The sequence below is a fragment of the Brachyhypopomus gauderio genome, unplaced genomic scaffold (genome assembly GCF_052324685.1).
Source record: "Brachyhypopomus gauderio isolate BG-103 unplaced genomic scaffold, BGAUD_0.2 sc159, whole genome shotgun sequence".
Taxonomy (NCBI): Eukaryota; Metazoa; Chordata; class Actinopteri; order Gymnotiformes; family Hypopomidae; genus Brachyhypopomus; species Brachyhypopomus gauderio.
The window spans coordinates 189608-207306 of NW_027506980.1; the positions used below are offsets into that span (position 1 = coordinate 189608).

The window sequence follows — 17699 nt, forward strand, 5'->3', positions numbered from 1 at the left end:
AGTTAATCTGTTTGCACAAAATACGTCTAAAAAAGAAGAGAAAGGAACATACATCGTCCCTGGGTGGGCTCGAACCACCATCCTTTCGGTTAACAGCCGAACGCGCTAACCGATTGCGCCACAGAGACCAGATGCTGCTGTGCTTACATAGTTCTTCCTCAAAAGAAAAACCCAACAAGCACATTCCTCCTGTTTGCTGGCTTTTGATGAAATGAGCCAATGCATAAAGGATGCAACATCAATGTCACTCACACTTTTCTGCTAGCTTGTCTAAAATTCGCCCTTCCTTTAATTTCTCACTTGTCAAGACCTGCAGGTCTTCAAACAAAAGGTCAGTTTGTAGACCCTTTTCCTGTCAAAGTTTTGATCCTTTTGTCCACCAGTCATCGGAATGTGTATGATTTTCACCAGTTTACACAGTGTAGCTCCCTTGCCTTCAGTTGCAGGGTTATGTCCTCTTAGATAAGACGCTTTTGAAATTATTTGTGAAAATGCACCCAAAACCTATTCAAAACAGATTTGATGGAAGCACTGCAGGAGCTGCTCCAAGACGCATTTTGTCCAGAAAATGTGCTATCATGAATGCATCCATATCACCAACACACATTTACAAACCAAACCATAGGCAATAAAATACATGAGTAAACTGATTTGTGGACCTTTGTGGCACTTGGTACTGCTGAGATCAGGATCATTACAGAGTTCAGCAATTATTTTCCCAACTAGGTCATTGATACATTGGAATCCCCAATGTTTTCTGGAACAGAATAGGCTATGCCTTTCGGATGAGAATAAAAAAAGACTTCAAGAACCAAAAAAGAAGTTAAGCTGCCTTCAGCTGATGTACTCAGACTAAAGGGAAACACTTTAAATCCCAAGGTGAAATGCACATGCTCAAAATTTTATCAGGACAGAGTACATGTTTTACTTTGATATTAAGAGCGATCACTGGATTGTCTTCCAGTAAATTAATGTTTTCTTCCGCTACAAAACGTTTTTTCAACAACTATAAAGAGGCTATGCAACGAAACTGAGCTGGGATGTCAAGTGCCTTTAATGGTACCTTTTTGACCCCACTTCAAATGCTGCTGTTACCTGACCAGTTCGATTGTTAGTTTGCCAGATTCTCAATCTCTGGGATGTGAGATCATGCACCAGGTTTAGTGAATGTTTAAGGGTGAAGGTCTTTAATTTCTGCACAAATTCCACAAACATAGCTCAGGTCCTGCTCAACATGTCAACATGTGGCGACAGCAAGTGCCTTTGGGGTCCTACAAAAATCGCCCGGCTAGCTCAGTCGGTAGAGCATGAGACTCTTAATCTCAGGGTCGTGGGTTCGAGCCCCACGTTGGGCGAGAGGCTGATTTGTTTGAGTGAAATGTTGAAATTTAGTTAATCTGTTTGCACAAAATACGTCTAAAAAAGAAGAGAAAGGAACATACATCGTCCCTGGGTGGGCTCGAACCACCATCCTTTCGGTTAACAGCCGAACGCGCTAACCGATTGCGCCACAGAGACCAGATGCTGCTGTGCTTACATAGTTCTTCCTCAAAAGAAAAACCCAACAAGCACATTCCTCCTGTTTGCTGGCTTTTGATGAAATGAGCCAATGCATAAAGGATGCAACATCAATGTCACTCACACTTTTCTGCTAGCTTGTCTAAAATTCGCCCTTCCTTCAATTTCTCACTTGTCAAGACCTGCAGGTCTTCAAACAAAAGGTCAGTTTGTAGACCCTTTTCCTGTCAAAGTTTTGATCCTTTTGTCCACCAGTCATCGGAATGTGTATGATTTTCACCAGTTTACACAGTGTAGCTCCCTTGCCTTCAGTTGCAGGGTTATGTCCTCTTAGATAAGACGCTTTTGAAATTATTTGTGAAAATGCACCCAAAACCTATTCAAAACAGATTTGATGGAAGCACTGCAGGAGCTGCTCCAAGACGCATTTTGTCCAGAAAATGTGCTATCATGAATGCATCCATATCACCAACACACATTTACAAACCAAACCATAGGCAATAAAATACATGAGTAAACTGATTTGTGGACCTTTGTGGCACTTGGTACTGCTGAGATCAGGATCATTACAGAGTTCAGCAATTATTTTCCCAACTAGGTCATTGATACATTGGAATCCCCAATGTTTTCTGGAACAGAATAGGCTATGCCTTTCGGATGAGAATAAAAAAAGACTTCAAGAACCAAAAAAGAAGTTAAGCTGCCTTCAGCTGATGCACTCAGACTAAAGGGAAACACTTTAAATCCCAAGGTGAAATGCACATGCTCAAAATTTTATCAGGACAGAGTACATGTTTTACTTTGATATTAAGAGCGATCACTGGATTGTCTTCCAGTAAATTAATGTTTTCTTCCGCTACAAAACGTTTTTTCAACAACTATAAAGAGGCTATGCAACGAAACTGAGCTGAGATGTCAAGTGCCTTTAATGGTACATTTTTGACCCCACTTCAAATGCTGCTGTTACCTGACCAGTTCGATTGTTAGTTTGCCAGATTCTCAATCTCTGGGATGTGAGATCATGCACCAGGTTTAGTGAATGTTTAAGGGTGAAGGTCTTTAGTTTCTGCACAAATTCCACAAACATAGCTCAGGTCCTGCTCAACATGTCAACATGTGGCGACAGCAAGTGCCTTTGGGGTCCTACAAAAATCGCCCGGCTAGCTCAGTCGGTAGAGCATGAGACTCTTAATCTCAGGGTCGTGGGTTCGAGCCCCACGTTGGGCGAGAGGCTGATTTGTTTGAGTGAAATGTTGAAATTTAGTTAATCTGTTTGCACAAAATACGTCTAAAAAAGAAGAGAAAGGAACATACATCGTCCCTGAGTGGGCTCGAACCACCATCCTTTCGGTTAACAGCCGAACGCGCTAACCGATTGCGCCACAGAGACCAGATGCTGCTGTGCTTACATAGTTCTTCCTCAAAAGAAAAACCCAACAAGCACATTCCTCCTGTTTGCTGTCTTTTGATGAAATGAGCCAATGCATAAAGGATGCAACATCAATGTCACTCACACTTTTCTGCTAGCTTGTCTAAAATTCGCCCTTCCTTCAATTTCTCACTTGTCAAGACCTGCAGGTCTTCAAACAAAAGGTCAGTTTGTAGACCCTTTTCCTGTCAAAGTTTTGATCCTTTTGTCCACCAGTCATCGGAATGTGTATGATTTTCACCAGTTTACACAGTGTAGCTCCCTTGCATTCAGTTGCAGGGTTATGTCCTCTTAGATAAGACGCTTTTCAAATTATTTGTGAAAATGCACCCAAAACCTATTCAAAACAGATTTGATGGAAGCACTGCAGGAGCTGCTCCAAGACGCATTTTGTCCAGAAAATGTGCTATCATGAATGCATACATATCACCAACACACATTTACAAACCAAACCATAGGCAATAAAATACATGAGTAAACTGATTTGTGGACCTTTGTGGCACTTGGTACTGCTGAGATCAGGATCATTACAGAGTTCAGCAATTATTTTCCCAACTAGGTCATTGATACATTGGAATCCCCAATGTTTTCTGGAACAGAATAGGCTATGCCTTTCGGATGAGAATAAAAAAAGACTTCAAGAACCAAAAAAGAAGTTAAGCTGCCTTCAGCTGATGTACTCAGACTAAAGGGAAACACTTTAAATCCCAAGGTGAAATGCACATGCTCAAAATTTTATCAGGACAGAGTACATGTTTTACTTTGATATTAAGAGCGATCACTGGATTGTCTTCCAGTAAATTAATGTTTTCTTCCGCTACAAAACGTTTTTTCAACAACTATAAAGAGGCTATGCAACGAAACTGAGCTGGGATGTCAAGTGCCTTTAATGGTACCTTTTTGACCCCACTTCAAATGCTGCTGTTACCTGACCAGTTCGATTGTTAGTTTGCCAGATTCTCAATCTCTGGGATGTGAGATCATGCACCAGGTTTAGTGAATGTTTAAGGGTGAAGGTCTTTAATTTCTGCACAAATTCCACAAACATAGCTCAGGTCCTGCTCAACATGTCAACATGTGGCGACAGCAAGTGCCTTTGGGGTCCTACAAAAATCGCCCGGCTAGCTCAGTCGGTAGAGCATGAGACTCTTAATCTCAGGGTCGTGGGTTCGAGCCCCACGTTGGGCGAGAGGCTGATTTGTTTGAGTGAAATGTTGAAATTTAGTTAATCTGTTTGCACAAAATACGTCTAAAAAAGAAGAGAAAGGAACATACATCGTCCCTGGGTGGGCTCGAACCACCATCCTTTCGGTTAACAGCCGAACGCGCTAACCGATTGCGCCACAGAGACCAGATGCTGCTGTGCTTACATAGTTCTTCCTCAAAAGAAAAACCCAACAAGCACATTCCTCCTGTTTGCTGGCTTTTGATGAAATGAGCCAATGCATAAAGGATGCAACATCAATGTCACTCACACTTTTCTGCTAGCTTGTCTAAAATTCGCCCTTCCTTCAATTTCTCACTTGTCAAGACCTCCAGGTCTTCAAACAAAAGGTCAGTTTGTAGACCCTTTTCCTGTCAAAGTTTTGATCCTTTTGTCCACCAGTCATCGGAATGTGTATGATTTTCACCAGTTTACACAGTGTAGCTCCCTTGCCTTCAGTTGCAGGGTTATGTCGTCTTAGATAAGACGCTTTTGAAATTATTTGTGAAAATGCACCCAAAACCTATTCAAAACAGATTTGATGGAAGCACTGCAGGAGCTGCTCCAAGACGCATTTTGTCCAGAAAATGTGCTATCATGAATGCATCCATATCACCAACACACATTTACAAACCAAACCATAGGCAATAAAATACATGAGTAAACTGATTTGTGGACCTTTGTGGCACTTGGTACTGCTGAGATCAGGATCATTACAGAGTTCAGCAATTATTTTCCCAACTAGGTCATTGATACATTGGAATCCCCAATGTTTTCTGGAACAGAATAGGCTATGCCTTTCGGATGAGAATAAAAAAAGACTTCAAGAACCAAAAAAGAAGTTAAGCTGCCTTCAGCTGATGTACTCAGACTAAAGGGAAACACTTTAAATCCCAAGGTGAAATGCACATGCTCAAAATTTTATCAGGACAGAGTACATGTTTTACTTTGATATTAAGAGCGATCACTGGATTGTCTTCCAGTAAATTAATGTTTTCTTCCGCTACAAAACGTTTTTTCTTTTTTTTTTTTTTTTTTTTTTTTTTTTTTTTTTTTTTTTTTTTTTGGCCCACCTCCACCCCCCCATCTTTGGAGGACAACTTTGTTTTTATGTACAGATTTAAATGGCAATTATAACAATTCTGTATAATATATAGTGTAGTGATAACAATATATAGTGATAACAATATGCAAAGTGATAATTATTGGGGTTAGGTGGACCAAGAAAAGAGGGGGAGAGAAATAATAAAAAGGGAAAAGACAGAGGTAGGAGAAGAAAGGAGAAGAAAAAGAAGAGAAGAAAAAATAATAATAATAATAATAAAATAAAAAAAAATTAATAATAATAAAATAATAATAATAATAATAATAATAATATTAATAAAATAAAACACGCAACCAGCTCAAATGACCACTGCAAAGAAGTACAGAAAGTAAACCAAATACATATAGTGCAGATGAGTGCGATGTATGGGTGTGTGTGAGTGTGTGTTTATGTGCAACCTAGAAGTGCAACATAGGATAGATGTATGGAATGTACTTACCAGCAAGGGTGGGTAGCTGCGACAGCACTCCCCCAGAGGCCAGAGGCGGGTGGAGAGAGACCCGGGAATCCCACCCGCCCACGGCCCCCCACAGAGCGGTGGAGTACCAGAGCCGCACTTCCCAGAAACCCTCACCCGCCCGCCCCCGCAGGCGGGAGAGAGAGACCCCGGACAGCGCCCCACCAATCAAGGAGCGCAGGTCCAGGGGAACCAGAGGGAACAGAGCGCCTCCCCCCCAGGATGCCCCCCCCCCCCAGGGGCCAGCGGCAGAACCACGGCCCCACGCGCCCGGAAAGCCACCCACCACCCGGCAGGGCCCACCTCCCGCCGAGGAGCACCCGGCCGCCCCATACCACCACCGCCCAGGGGAGCGGGCCAACCGCCCCTACGCCGGGGGGCCAAGCCGGACTCCGGAGCTCCAAGGCGCCCCCCCTCTGGAGTGGTGCAGTAGTCTCAGGGGAGTGTCCATGAGTGAACAGGGCACGACCAGCCCCGACCCAGAGCCAGCTGTCCTCACCCACCTAACCAAACCCACCCTACATTCGCCCCTATACACCCCCACCATGTACACACCCACCCCCACACACACACACACATACACTCAAATTCACCCTCACACCTCCAAACCTGGCCATATGTCCCCTCCCTCCAACACGCACTCATTCATCCACCCATTCAGAAACAAGAAGAAAACAAGGACAGAGACACACACTTATCCAGACTAGCACACCCTCTGCGGCAGGGGCAAATGGCTGGACCAGCAAGGACCAGTAGCGGTCCTAGGAAGCCACCAGCCCAGTCCCGTGCCAGCAACCCCCCCCGCCCCGGCAGGGAGCAGGAAGTGGGTGAAGGAAGGCCTTCCCACCCCTCCACCCCCAGTGTTGTGTGTAGGTGTTGGTGTATATGCATGTGTCGTAGTGTGTGATACTATGGTGCAGTTAAAATTGAGGGGACAGGTGCTAGGACAAACGTGAGTGCATGTCCACACCGTCCCCTCAAAGGCCCTCAGTGTCTAAAGTGCAGTAAAAACTGAGGGACAGACAGTGGTGAGGAGACGGGTGAACCATGGCAGCAGGCCCACCTCGTCAACCTCTGGGTACCTGCCTGTCCCCAGAATCCTAAATGAGCAAGGATGTGTGTGTGTGTGTGTGTGTGTGTGTGTGTGTGTGTGTGTGTGTGTGTGTGTGTGTGTGTGGGTGGGTGGGTGGGTGGGAATGCTTAGGTCCAGAGGAAAGGGTCCTCTGGAAGAGGAGAGCCAGCTTGCTAGCTGGCTCATTGAGCACCGAACTTCACTGCCCCCCCAGCTCAAGGCAGGGAGCGGTCGACCCGGGGAGACCAGGGCGGCAACCCCCCCCCACCACCACATCCAAGCCCGGATCCACACCACCCCCACCACAGAGAGCAGCCGGTCCGCACATCCACATACACCTAGACACGCATTTCTTTCATACACGTATGCACTCACACACATTTAACCCATAAATATATACATATATACACATATACATACATACATCCATCCATGTATATAAATATATACATACACATACATACATATATACATATATATCTACACATACATATACACCCACACACTCTAGTCCCATATACACCACACCCCTGTGTATGCACCCACAACCATACCAATCGCACAGTGAACAAACGATGACAGACATCAACAGTATTGAGGACATGCTGGTCGGAGTCCGGAACCCTACCTCCCGGCCCACCCCAGACATCCCCATCATCCACCACCCCACCCCCACCACCCAGGCACCTCGGAGCCCCAAGGCCCAGGCCCGACCCCCCGACCCAAGCCGATCGACCCACCCCCCCCAGCGGCGCAACCGCAGCGGCGCAGGTCCCCCCGCACGGGCAGGGCCCCAGCTCGGGGTCGGGGGGCCCCAGGCACCAGGCCCCGGGTCCCGCCACCCGGCCCCACAGGGGAGGCCAGCCACCCCGCCGAGGGCCAGCACCTGCCCCCCCCCCACGCCCCGGCCCCACACCCCAGAGCCCAGAGGGAGCGCCACCCAAGCCCCCCCAACCACCGCCCGCCAGGGCAAGCACATGCCATCCCAGGTCGGCAGCCCCGGCCCCCCCGCCCAGAAAGTGGCCGGCACGAGCAGTCTCCCCGGGGTCGACCCCCAGCCACCAACCGGCCCTCCGGGGGCCGAGGCCCCCGCCAACCACCCCGACTAGCTAATGGAACTGATCAGTGGGGACCAAAGAGAATTAAATTCCTCCAACTGGTCTTTAGAGGAAGCAGACATTCTCTCCAGACAGATGTGATCAAGTAATAAATTTTTGTAATGAGTAATATGCAGGTCCTTTTTCGTTTTCCAATTGATAAGAATGGTTTTCTTGGCGATGCATAGGGCAGTGAGAACTATGTGTGATATGTCTGCCTCTGTATCTAATTCACTGACGTCTCCTAAGATGCACAGTCTGGGGGAAGTTGGGATGCAGCTTTTAAGCCCCGTGGACAATTCTACACATACCTTCTTCCAGAATTCCTTAACAGGCCTACAATCCCATATAGCATGCATATAGTTATCAATTATATTGCCTGTACAGTGGGTGCATATGTTTGATTGTGCTAGGCCCATTTGGAACATCCTTTGTCCTGTATAGTGTGTTCTATGAAGGACTTTGTATTGTATAAGTTGTAAGTTGGGGCTTTTACTTATTTTGAAGATATTTGTACATATGTCTGTCCAGAAATGTTGATCTGGATTAATAAATAGATCTCGTTCCCATTTGGCTATCGGAAGGGATATTGAGTCATCAAATTTTAACAATAATTTATACAATTTTGATAATAATTTAGGAGTATATAGATTAAAAAATTCAGTTATCCATGCTGATATTTCTAAGTTCAGTTGATTGCGGTTGAATCTCTGTTGAATGATGGATTTTAATTGTTGATATTCCAGAAATCTACTGTTGTTTATTCCATATTCTGATACAAGTTCCTGGAATGTGACAAAGTTTCCATCTTTAATAACATGTTCTAAATTTTTTATTCCCCTGTCATGCCATGATGAAAAATGTAGTACTTTCTTGTTCTGACAGATGTCTGGATTGTTCCAAATGGGTGTTAGTTTGCATGGGATGAGTGGGGACCGAGTTAATTTAAGGAATTCCCACCAGGCTGTCAGTGAAGTATTTATATTAAGGCTTTTAAAGCAGTCCTGACGCTTAATATTAGAGCTAATGTAAGGTAGGTCTGAGAGTTTTATTTTACCGCAAAATGCTTGTTCTAGGTCCAACCATGGCCTGTCTATTAAGTCGTATTTGACCCATTTTAAAATGTACTGTAATCTATTGGCTAAGAAATATTGATAAAAATTTGGTAATTCTAAGCCACCATTGCGTTTTGGCTTTTGCAAGGTTTTCATACTTATTCTTGATGGCTTGTTTTTCCATAGAAATTTTGAGATGTTTGAATCTAGGGATTTAAACCAAGCAGCAGAGGGTTTATTTGGGATTAATGAGAATAAATAGTTAACTTTGGGTAGAACCATCATTTTAATGGTAGCCACTCTCCCCATGAGTGATATAGGTAAAGCGTTCCAACGTGTGAGATCATCTTCTATTGTTTTTAATAGAGGGATATGATTTAACTGCACCAAGTCTAACAGTTTAGCAGAGACATGTATGCCTAAATATCTAATATTACCTGATTGTAGTGGAGTGGTGGTCGTGTTCTGGAAACTACAGTTTATAGGCAAAACTGTTGATTTGCCCCAGTTGATGGAATATTCTGTTATAGAAGAGAAGCTGTCTATAAGTTTGATTGTATTCGGAAGGGAAGCTTGTGTGTTCTGTAGGAAAAGTAATACATCATCTGCGTAGAGACTTATCCTATGGTTTGTGGTTCCTGTGTTAATTCCTGTAATATTTGCATTTTGTCGAATTGCTGCTGCTAATGGCTCAATGAAGAGAACGAAAAGTGAGGGTGATAGTGGACAGCCCTGCCTGGTGCCCCTTTGCAGAGTGAAGCTTTGTGAGGTGATGTCGTTTGTCCTAACCCGTGCATTAGGAGAACTATGTAAGGCTTTGATCCAGTTAATGAAGGATGGGCCAAATCCAAATTTGTGTAGAACTGCTAATAAATATTTCCAGTTTACTCGGTCAAATGCTTTTTCTGCATCTAAAGATACAATGGTAGTCTCTAATTTGTTAATTGTGCAGTAATCTATTATGTTTATTAGTCTGCGTGTATTGTTGGCAGATTGTCTACCCTTGATAAAACCTGTCTGGTCTGGATGTATTATAAGTGGGGTGATTTCCTCTAATCTTCTGGCAAGTGCTTTGCAAATAATTTTAAGATCTACGTTTATGAGTGAAATGGGGCGATAGCTGGAAGGAAGTGTAGGGTCTTTGCCTGGCTTTAGAAGTACACTGATGTTAGCAGAATTCATGTCTGGAGACAGGACATGATCTTTTTGAATTTGATTTACCATTCTAAAAAAGGTTGGTTCTAGCACAGACCATAATTCTTTGTAGAATTCTACAGGAAATCCATCTGGTCCTGGAGCTTTGTTATTTGGTAGCTGCTGTAAGGCTTCATGTAATTCGGGCAGAGCAAGTGGTGAATCCAGTGCAACAATTTGTTCGTTTTCTAGCTTTGGGAGATTTATATTATTAATAAATTCTTCAATAGCTGAATCTGATGGATTAATCTGTGATGCGTATAAAGCTTTATAAAACTCTTTAAAAGCTTTATTTATTTGTTGTGGGTCGTGAATAATGCTGCCTGTTGAGTTCTTAATAGAGGAGATAGTTGTTTTTTCCTTATTAAGCTTTAACTGATTAGCAAGGAATTTTCCAGATTTATTGCCATGTTCAAAATTCTGCCAGCGCAGTCTTTGCAGTAAAAATTGTGTCTTTTTATCTATTATTTCATTCAATTCCAGTTTGAGTTTCCTCAGCTTGTTCAGTGTGTGTTCTTGTGGTGAAGCAGCATGGGCAGCTTCTAAAGATTTTATTTTTTTTTCCAATTCTAATACCTGTGTTTTTTCTGTCTTTTTCTTATGTGTGCAGTAGGATATTATTTTCCCCCGCATTACTGCCTTCCCTGCTTCCCAAAGAACACACGGAGAGGTACCTGGTAGATCGTTATATTCTAAATATGTTGCCCATTCTTTTTTGAAGTAATTAATGAAATCTTGTTCCTTAAGTAATGATGTATTTAATCTCCAGTTCCTCGTTGCTGGTGTGGTTCTTTTCTGTGTCAAAGAGAGAGAGACCGGTGCATGGTCACTGATAGTGATAGGGTGAATACAAGTGTCTGTGACATCTGTCATAATGGAATTGCTAACTAAGAAGTTGTCTAAACGAGAATGTGAGTGGTGTACTGCCGAAAAGAAAGAGTAGTCCCGGAGAGTGGGGTGTTGTGAACGCCACGCATCAGAGAGCCCAAAATCGTTCATATATTGTTTTAGGGTGTCTATAGACTGCCAGTTCCTTTGACTCACTGCTGTACTGAGCCTGTCGATATCTGGATCAAGTACCAAGTTGAAGTCTCCTCCTATTATTAGTTTGGTGTCAGAGTGATCAGAGAGTGCAGTGAAAATATTGTGGAAAAAGGAGGGGTCGTCAACATTCGGCCCATATATGTTAGCAAAACATAAACGCATATTTAGAATGGATAGGTTGAGTATTATGTATCTACCATCTGGATCAGTTATATTGTTGCTAATGGAAAAGCTTATCCTTTTATTAATTAATATGGCCACCCCCCTTTGTTTTGAGTTGTAACAGGCTGAGTACAAGTGTGGGAACTGAGGAGAGGTCAGTGTGTATGTAGGTGTTTTAGACATATGTGTTTCCTGTAGAAAGACAATATCTGCTTGTAAGTCGTTTAGCCGATTAAAAATTTTCAATCTCTTTTCCCTCGAACCAGTTCCACGTACATTCCATGTGACGAACTTCAGTGAACTAATGTTAAAACTACTTGTTTGAGTGTTGGACGGTTGCTAAAGGTGTGTGTGTTGCACTTCTGTGTAGTATGCCTGTGTTGAATGTTTCGTGTATGTGTCTGCGTCTGCACTACATGCCTATGTGTCTGTGCCTGCATGAATCGGTCATGTGTGTGTATCTCCTGTGTGTTAGTGTGAGAATGTGCTATATATCTACGTGTGTGTCTGTTTTGCCTATCTGCCTGCATGTGCGTGTGTGTGTGCATACAATACATTGCAGTCTTGAAAGTGGGTGAACAAATCGCTGGGTGAGTGTAGAAAGAGAAAAAGAGAGGGGAAGGGAAAAGGAGACGTACACTGAAAGTGCATATACAACAAAAAAAGTATAAACAACTAGGACTAATGACGGAAAACATACAGTACGGTGCTAATTAGACCGGCATTATTTATTTAAATTAAACATGTCTTGTTGTTCTAGGCGAAAAGTAATGTGTAGTAAGGAGTTGGTGTCGGTGTTGACAAAACGTTTTTTCAACAACTATAAAGAGGCTATGCAACGAAACTGAGCTGGGATGTCAAGTGCCTTTAATGGTACCTTTTTGACCCCACTTCAAATGCTGCTGTTACCTGACCAGTTCGATTGTTAGTTTGCCAGATTCTCAATCTCTGGGATGTGAGATCATGCACCAGGTTTAGTGAATGTTTAAGGGTGAAGGTCTTTAATTTCTGCACAAATTCCACAAACATAGCTCAGGTCCTGCTCAACATGTCAACATGTGGTGACAGCAAGTGCCTTTGGGGTCCTACAAAAATCGCCCGGCTAGCTCAGTCGGTAGAGCATGACACTCTTAATCTCAGGGTCGTGGGTTGGAGCCCCACGTTGGGCGAGAGGCTGATTTGTTTGAGTGAAATGTTGAAATTTAGTTAATCTGTTTGCACAAAATACGTCTAAAAAAGAAGAGAAAGGAACATACATCGTCCCTGGGTGGGCTCGAACCACCATCCTTTCGGTTAACAGCCGAACGCGCTAACCGATTGCGCCACAGAGACCAGATGCTGCTGTGCTTACATAGTTCTTCCTCAAAAGAAAAACCCAACAAGCACATTCCTCCTGTTTGCTGGCTTTTGATTAAATGAGCCAATGCATAAAGGATGCAACATCAATGTCACTCACACTTTTCTGCTAGCTTGTCTAAAATTCGCCCTTCCTTTAATTTCTCACTTGTCAAGACCTGCAGGTCTTCAAACAAAAGGTCAGTTTGTAGACCCTTTTCCTGTCAAAGTTTTGATCCTTTTGTCCACCAGTCATCGGAATGTGTATGATTTTCACCAGTTTACACAGTGTAGCTCCCTTGCCTTCAGTTGCAGGGTTATGTCCTCTTAGATAAGACGCTTTTGAAATTATTTGTGAAAATGCACCCAAAACCTATTCAAAACAGATTTGATGGAAGCACTGCAGGAGCTGCTCCAAGACGCATTTTGTCCAGAAAATGTGCTATCATGAATGCATCCATATCACCAACACACATTTACAAACCAAACCATAGGCAATAAAATACATGAGTAAACTGATTTGTGGACCTTTGTGGCACTTGGTACTGCTGAGATCAGGATCATTACAGAGTTCAGCAATTATTTTCCCAACTAGGTCATTGATACATTGGAATCCCCAATGTTTTCTGGAACAGAATAGGCTATGCCTTTCGGATGAGAATAAAAAAAGACTTCAAGAACCAAAAAAGAAGTTAAGCTGCCTTCAGCTGATGTACTCAGACTAAAGGGAAACACTTTAAATCCCAAGGTGAAATGCACATGCTCAAAATTTTATCAGGACAGAGTACATGTTTTACTTTGATATTAAGAGCGATCACTGGATTGTCTTCCAGTAAATTAATGTTTTCTTCCGCTACAAAACGTTTTTTCAACAACTATAAAGAGGCTATGCAACGAAACTGAGCTGGGATGTCAAGTGCCTTTAATGGTACCTTTTTGACCCCACTTCAAATGCTGCTGTTACCTGACCAGTTCGATTGTTAGTTTGCCAGATTCTCAATCTCTGGGATGTGAGATCATGCACCAGGTTTAGTGAATGTTTAAGGGTGAAGGTCTTTAATTTCTGCACAAATTCCACAAACATAGCTCAGGTCCTGCTCAACATGTCAACATGTGGCGACAGCAAGTGCCTTTGGGGTCCTACAAAAATCGCCCGGCTAGCTCAGTCGGTAGAGCATGAGACTCTTAATCTCAGGGTCGTGGGTTCGAGCCCCACGTTGGGCGAGAGGCTGATTTGTTTGAGTGAAATGTTGAAATTTAGTTAATCTGTTTGCACAAAATACGTCTAAAAAAGAAGAGAAAGGAACATACATCGTCCCTGGGTGGGCTCGAACCAGCATCCTTTCGGTTAACAGCCGAACGCGCTAACCGATTGCGCCACAGAGACCAGATGCTGCTGTGCTTACATAGTTCTTCCTCAAAAGAAAAACCCAACAAGCACATTCCTCCTGTTTGCTGGCTTTTGATGAAATGAGCCAATGCATAAAGGATGCAACATCAATGTCACTCACACTTTTCTGCTAGCTTGTCTAAAATTCGCCCTTCCTTCAATTTCTCACTTGTCAAGACCTGCAGGTCTTCAAACAAAAGGTCAGTTTGTAGACCCTTTTCCTGTCAAAGTTTTGATCCTTTTGTCCACCAGTCATCGGAATGTGTATGATTTTCACCAGTTTACACAGTGTAGCTCCCTTGCCTTCAGTTGCAGGGTTATGTCCTCTTAGATAAGACGCTTTTGAAATTATTTGTGAAAATGCACCCAAAACCTATTCAAAACAGATTTGATGGAAGCACTGCAGGAGCTGCTCCAAGACGCATTTTGTCCAGAAAATGTGCTATCATGAATGCATCCATATCACCAACACACATTTACAAACCAAACCATAGGCAATAAAATACATGAGTAAACTGATTTGTGGACCTTTGTGGCACTTGGTACTGCTGAGATCAGGATCATTACAGAGTTCAGCAATTATTTTCCCAACTAGGTCATTGATACATTGGAATCCCCAATGTTTTCTGGAACAGAATAGGCTATGCCTTTCGGATGAGAATAAAAAAAGACTTCAAGAACCAAAAAAGAAGTTAAGCTGCCTTCAGCTGATGCACTCAGACTAAAGGGAAACACTTTAAATCCCAAGGTGAAATGCACATGCTCAAAATTTTATCAGGACAGAGTACATGTTTTACTTTGATATTAAGAGCGATCACTGGATTGTCTTCCAGTAAATTAATGTTTTCTTCCGCTACAAAACGTTTTTTCAACAACTATAAAGAGGCTATGCAACGAAACTGAGCTGAGATGTCAAGTGCCTTTAATGGTACATTTTTGACCCCACTTCAAATGCTGCTGTTACCTGACCAGTTCGATTGTTAGTTTGCCAGATTCTCAATCTCTGGGATGTGAGATCATGCACCAGGTTTAGTGAATGTTTAAGGGTGAAGGTCTTTAGTTTCTGCACAAATTCCACAAACATAGCTCAGGTCCTGCTCAACATGTCAACATGTGGCGACAGCAAGTGCCTTTGGGGTCCTACAAAAATCGCCCGGCTAGCTCAGTCGGTAGAGCATGAGACTCTTAATCTCAGGGTCGTGGGTTCGAGCCCCACGTTGGGCGAGAGGCTGATTTGTTTGAGTGAAATGTTGAAATTTAGTTAATCTGTTTGCACAAAATACGTCTAAAAAAGAAGAGAAAGGAACATACATCGTCCCTGAGTGGGCTCGAACCACCATCCTTTCGGTTAACAGCCGAACGCGCTAACCGATTGCGCCACAGAGACCAGATGCTGCTGTGCTTACATAGTTCTTCCTCAAAAGAAAAACCCAACAAGCACATTCCTCCTGTTTGCTGTCTTTTGATGAAATGAGCCAATGCATAAAGGATGCAACATCAATGTCACTCACACTTTTCTGCTAGCTTGTCTAAAATTCGCCCTTCCTTCAATTTCTCACTTGTCAAGACCTGCAGGTCTTCAAACAAAAGGTCAGTTTGTAGACCCTTTTCCTGTCAAAGTTTTGATCCTTTTGTCCACCAGTCATCGGAATGTGTATGATTTTCACCAGTTTACACAGTGTAGCTCCCTTGCATTCAGTTGCAGGGTTATGTCCTCTTAGATAAGACGCTTTTCAAATTATTTGTGAAAATGCACCCAAAACCTATTCAAAACAGATTTGATGGAAGCACTGCAGGAGCTGCTCCAAGACGCATTTTGTCCAGAAAATGTGCTATCATGAATGCATACATATCACCAACACACATTTACAAACCAAACCATAGGCAATAAAATACATGAGTAAACTGATTTGTGGACCTTTGTGGCACTTGGTACTGCTGAGATCAGGATCATTACAGAGTTCAGCAATTATTTTCCCAACTAGGTCATTGATACATTGGAATCCCCAATGTTTTCTGGAACAGAATAGGCTATGCCTTTCGGATGAGAATAAAAAAAGACTTCAAGAACCAAAAAAGAAGTTAAGCTGCCTTCAGCTGATGTACTCAGACTAAAGGGAAACACTTTAAATCCCAAGGTGAAATGCACATGCTCAAAATTTTATCAGGACAGAGTACATGTTTTACTTTGATATTAAGAGCGATCACTGGATTGTCTTCCAGTAAATTAATGTTTTCTTCCGCTACAAAACGTTTTTTCAACAACTATAAAGAGGCTATGCAACGAAACTGAGCTGGGATGTCAAGTGCCTTTAATGGTACCTTTTTGACCCCACTTCAAATGCTGCTGTTACCTGACCAGTTCGATTGTTAGTTTGCCAGATTCTCAATCTCTGGGATGTGAGATCATGCACCAGGTTTAGTGAATGTTTAAGGGTGAAGGTCTTTAATTTCTGCACAAATTCCACAAACATAGCTCAGGTCCTGCTCAACATGTCAACATGTGGCGACAGCAAGTGCCTTTGGGGTCCTACAAAAATCGCCCGGCTAGCTCAGTCGGTAGAGCATGAGACTCTTAATCTCAGGGTCGTGGGTTCGAGCCCCACGTTGGGCGAGAGGCTGATTTGTTTGAGTGAATTGTTGAAATTTAGTTAATCTGTTTGCACAAAATACGTCTAAAAAAGAAGAGAAAGGAACATACATCGTCCCTGGGTGGGCTCGAACCACCATCCTTTCGGTTAACAGCCGAACGCGCTAACCGATTGCGCCACAGAGACCAGATGCTGCTGTGCTTACATAGTTCTTCCTCAAAAGAAAAACCCAACAAGCACATTCCTCCTGTTTGCTGGCTTTTGATGAAATGAGCCAATGCATAAAGGATGCAACATCAATGTCACTCACACTTTTCTGCTAGCTTGTCTAAAATTCGCCCTTCCTTCAATTTCTCACTTGTCAAGACCTCCAGGTCTTCAAACAAAAGGTCAGTTTGTAGACCCTTTTCCTGTCAAAGTTTTGATCCTTTTGTCCACCAGTCATCGGAATGTGTATGATTTTCACCAGTTTACACAGTGTAGCTCCCTTGCCTTCAGTTGCAGGGTTATGTCGTCTTAGATAAGACGCTTTTGAAATTATTTGTGAAAATGCACCCAAAACCTATTCAAAACAGATTTGATGGAAGCACTGCAGGAGCTGCTCCAAGACGCATTTTGTCCAGAAAATGTGCTATCATGAATGCATCCATATCACCAACACACATTTACAAACCAAACCATAGGCAATAAAATACATGAGTAAACTGATTTGTGGACCTTTGTGGCACTTGGTACTGCTGAGATCAGGATCATTACAGAGTTCAGCAATTATTTTCCCAACTAGGTCATTGATACATTGGAATCCCCAATGTTTTCTGGAACAGAATAGGCTATGCCTTTCGGATGAGAATAAAAAAAGACTTCAAGAACCAAAAAAGAAGTTAAGCTGCCTTCAGCTGATGTACTCAGACTAAAGGGAAACACTTTAAATCCCAAGGTGAAATGCACATGCTCAAAATTTTATCAGGACAGAGTACATGTTTTACTTTGATATTAAGAGCGATCACTGGATTGTCTTCCAGTAAATTAATGTTTTCTTCCGCTAC

General features: G+C 42.9%; 11 non-coding genes across 11 annotated transcripts; 6 read left to right on the forward strand and 5 right to left on the reverse strand.

Moving 5' to 3' along the window:
- Window positions 1-54: 54 nt before the first annotated feature.
- trnan-guu (transfer RNA asparagine (anticodon GUU)) lies at window positions 55-128 on the reverse strand. The gene has a single exon. It is a non-coding gene; the product is annotated as a tRNA-Asn (tRNA).
- Window positions 129-1282: 1154 nt separating this feature from the next.
- Window positions 1283-1355, forward strand: trnak-cuu (transfer RNA lysine (anticodon CUU)). The gene has a single exon. It is a non-coding gene; the product is annotated as a tRNA-Lys (tRNA).
- Window positions 1356-1444: 89 nt separating this feature from the next.
- trnan-guu (transfer RNA asparagine (anticodon GUU)) lies at window positions 1445-1518 on the reverse strand. The gene has a single exon. It is a non-coding gene; the product is annotated as a tRNA-Asn (tRNA).
- Window positions 1519-2672: 1154 nt separating this feature from the next.
- trnak-cuu (transfer RNA lysine (anticodon CUU)) lies at window positions 2673-2745 on the forward strand. Its single transcript has one exon. It is a non-coding gene; the product is annotated as a tRNA-Lys (tRNA).
- Window positions 2746-4062: 1317 nt separating this feature from the next.
- trnak-cuu (transfer RNA lysine (anticodon CUU)) lies at window positions 4063-4135 on the forward strand. Its single transcript has one exon. It is a non-coding gene; the product is annotated as a tRNA-Lys (tRNA).
- Window positions 4136-4224: 89 nt separating this feature from the next.
- On the reverse strand, window positions 4225-4298 carry trnan-guu (transfer RNA asparagine (anticodon GUU)). The gene has a single exon. It is a non-coding gene; the product is annotated as a tRNA-Asn (tRNA).
- Window positions 4299-12595: 8297 nt separating this feature from the next.
- Window positions 12596-12669, reverse strand: trnan-guu (transfer RNA asparagine (anticodon GUU)). Its single transcript has one exon. It is a non-coding gene; the product is annotated as a tRNA-Asn (tRNA).
- A 1154-nt stretch (window positions 12670-13823) lies between these two features.
- trnak-cuu (transfer RNA lysine (anticodon CUU)) lies at window positions 13824-13896 on the forward strand. Its single transcript has one exon. It is a non-coding gene; the product is annotated as a tRNA-Lys (tRNA).
- A 1317-nt stretch (window positions 13897-15213) lies between these two features.
- On the forward strand, window positions 15214-15286 carry trnak-cuu (transfer RNA lysine (anticodon CUU)). The gene has a single exon. It is a non-coding gene; the product is annotated as a tRNA-Lys (tRNA).
- Window positions 15287-16603: 1317 nt separating this feature from the next.
- Window positions 16604-16676, forward strand: trnak-cuu (transfer RNA lysine (anticodon CUU)). Its single transcript has one exon. It is a non-coding gene; the product is annotated as a tRNA-Lys (tRNA).
- An 89-nt stretch (window positions 16677-16765) lies between these two features.
- Window positions 16766-16839, reverse strand: trnan-guu (transfer RNA asparagine (anticodon GUU)). The gene has a single exon. It is a non-coding gene; the product is annotated as a tRNA-Asn (tRNA).
- Between the last annotated feature and the right edge of the window lie 860 nt (window positions 16840-17699).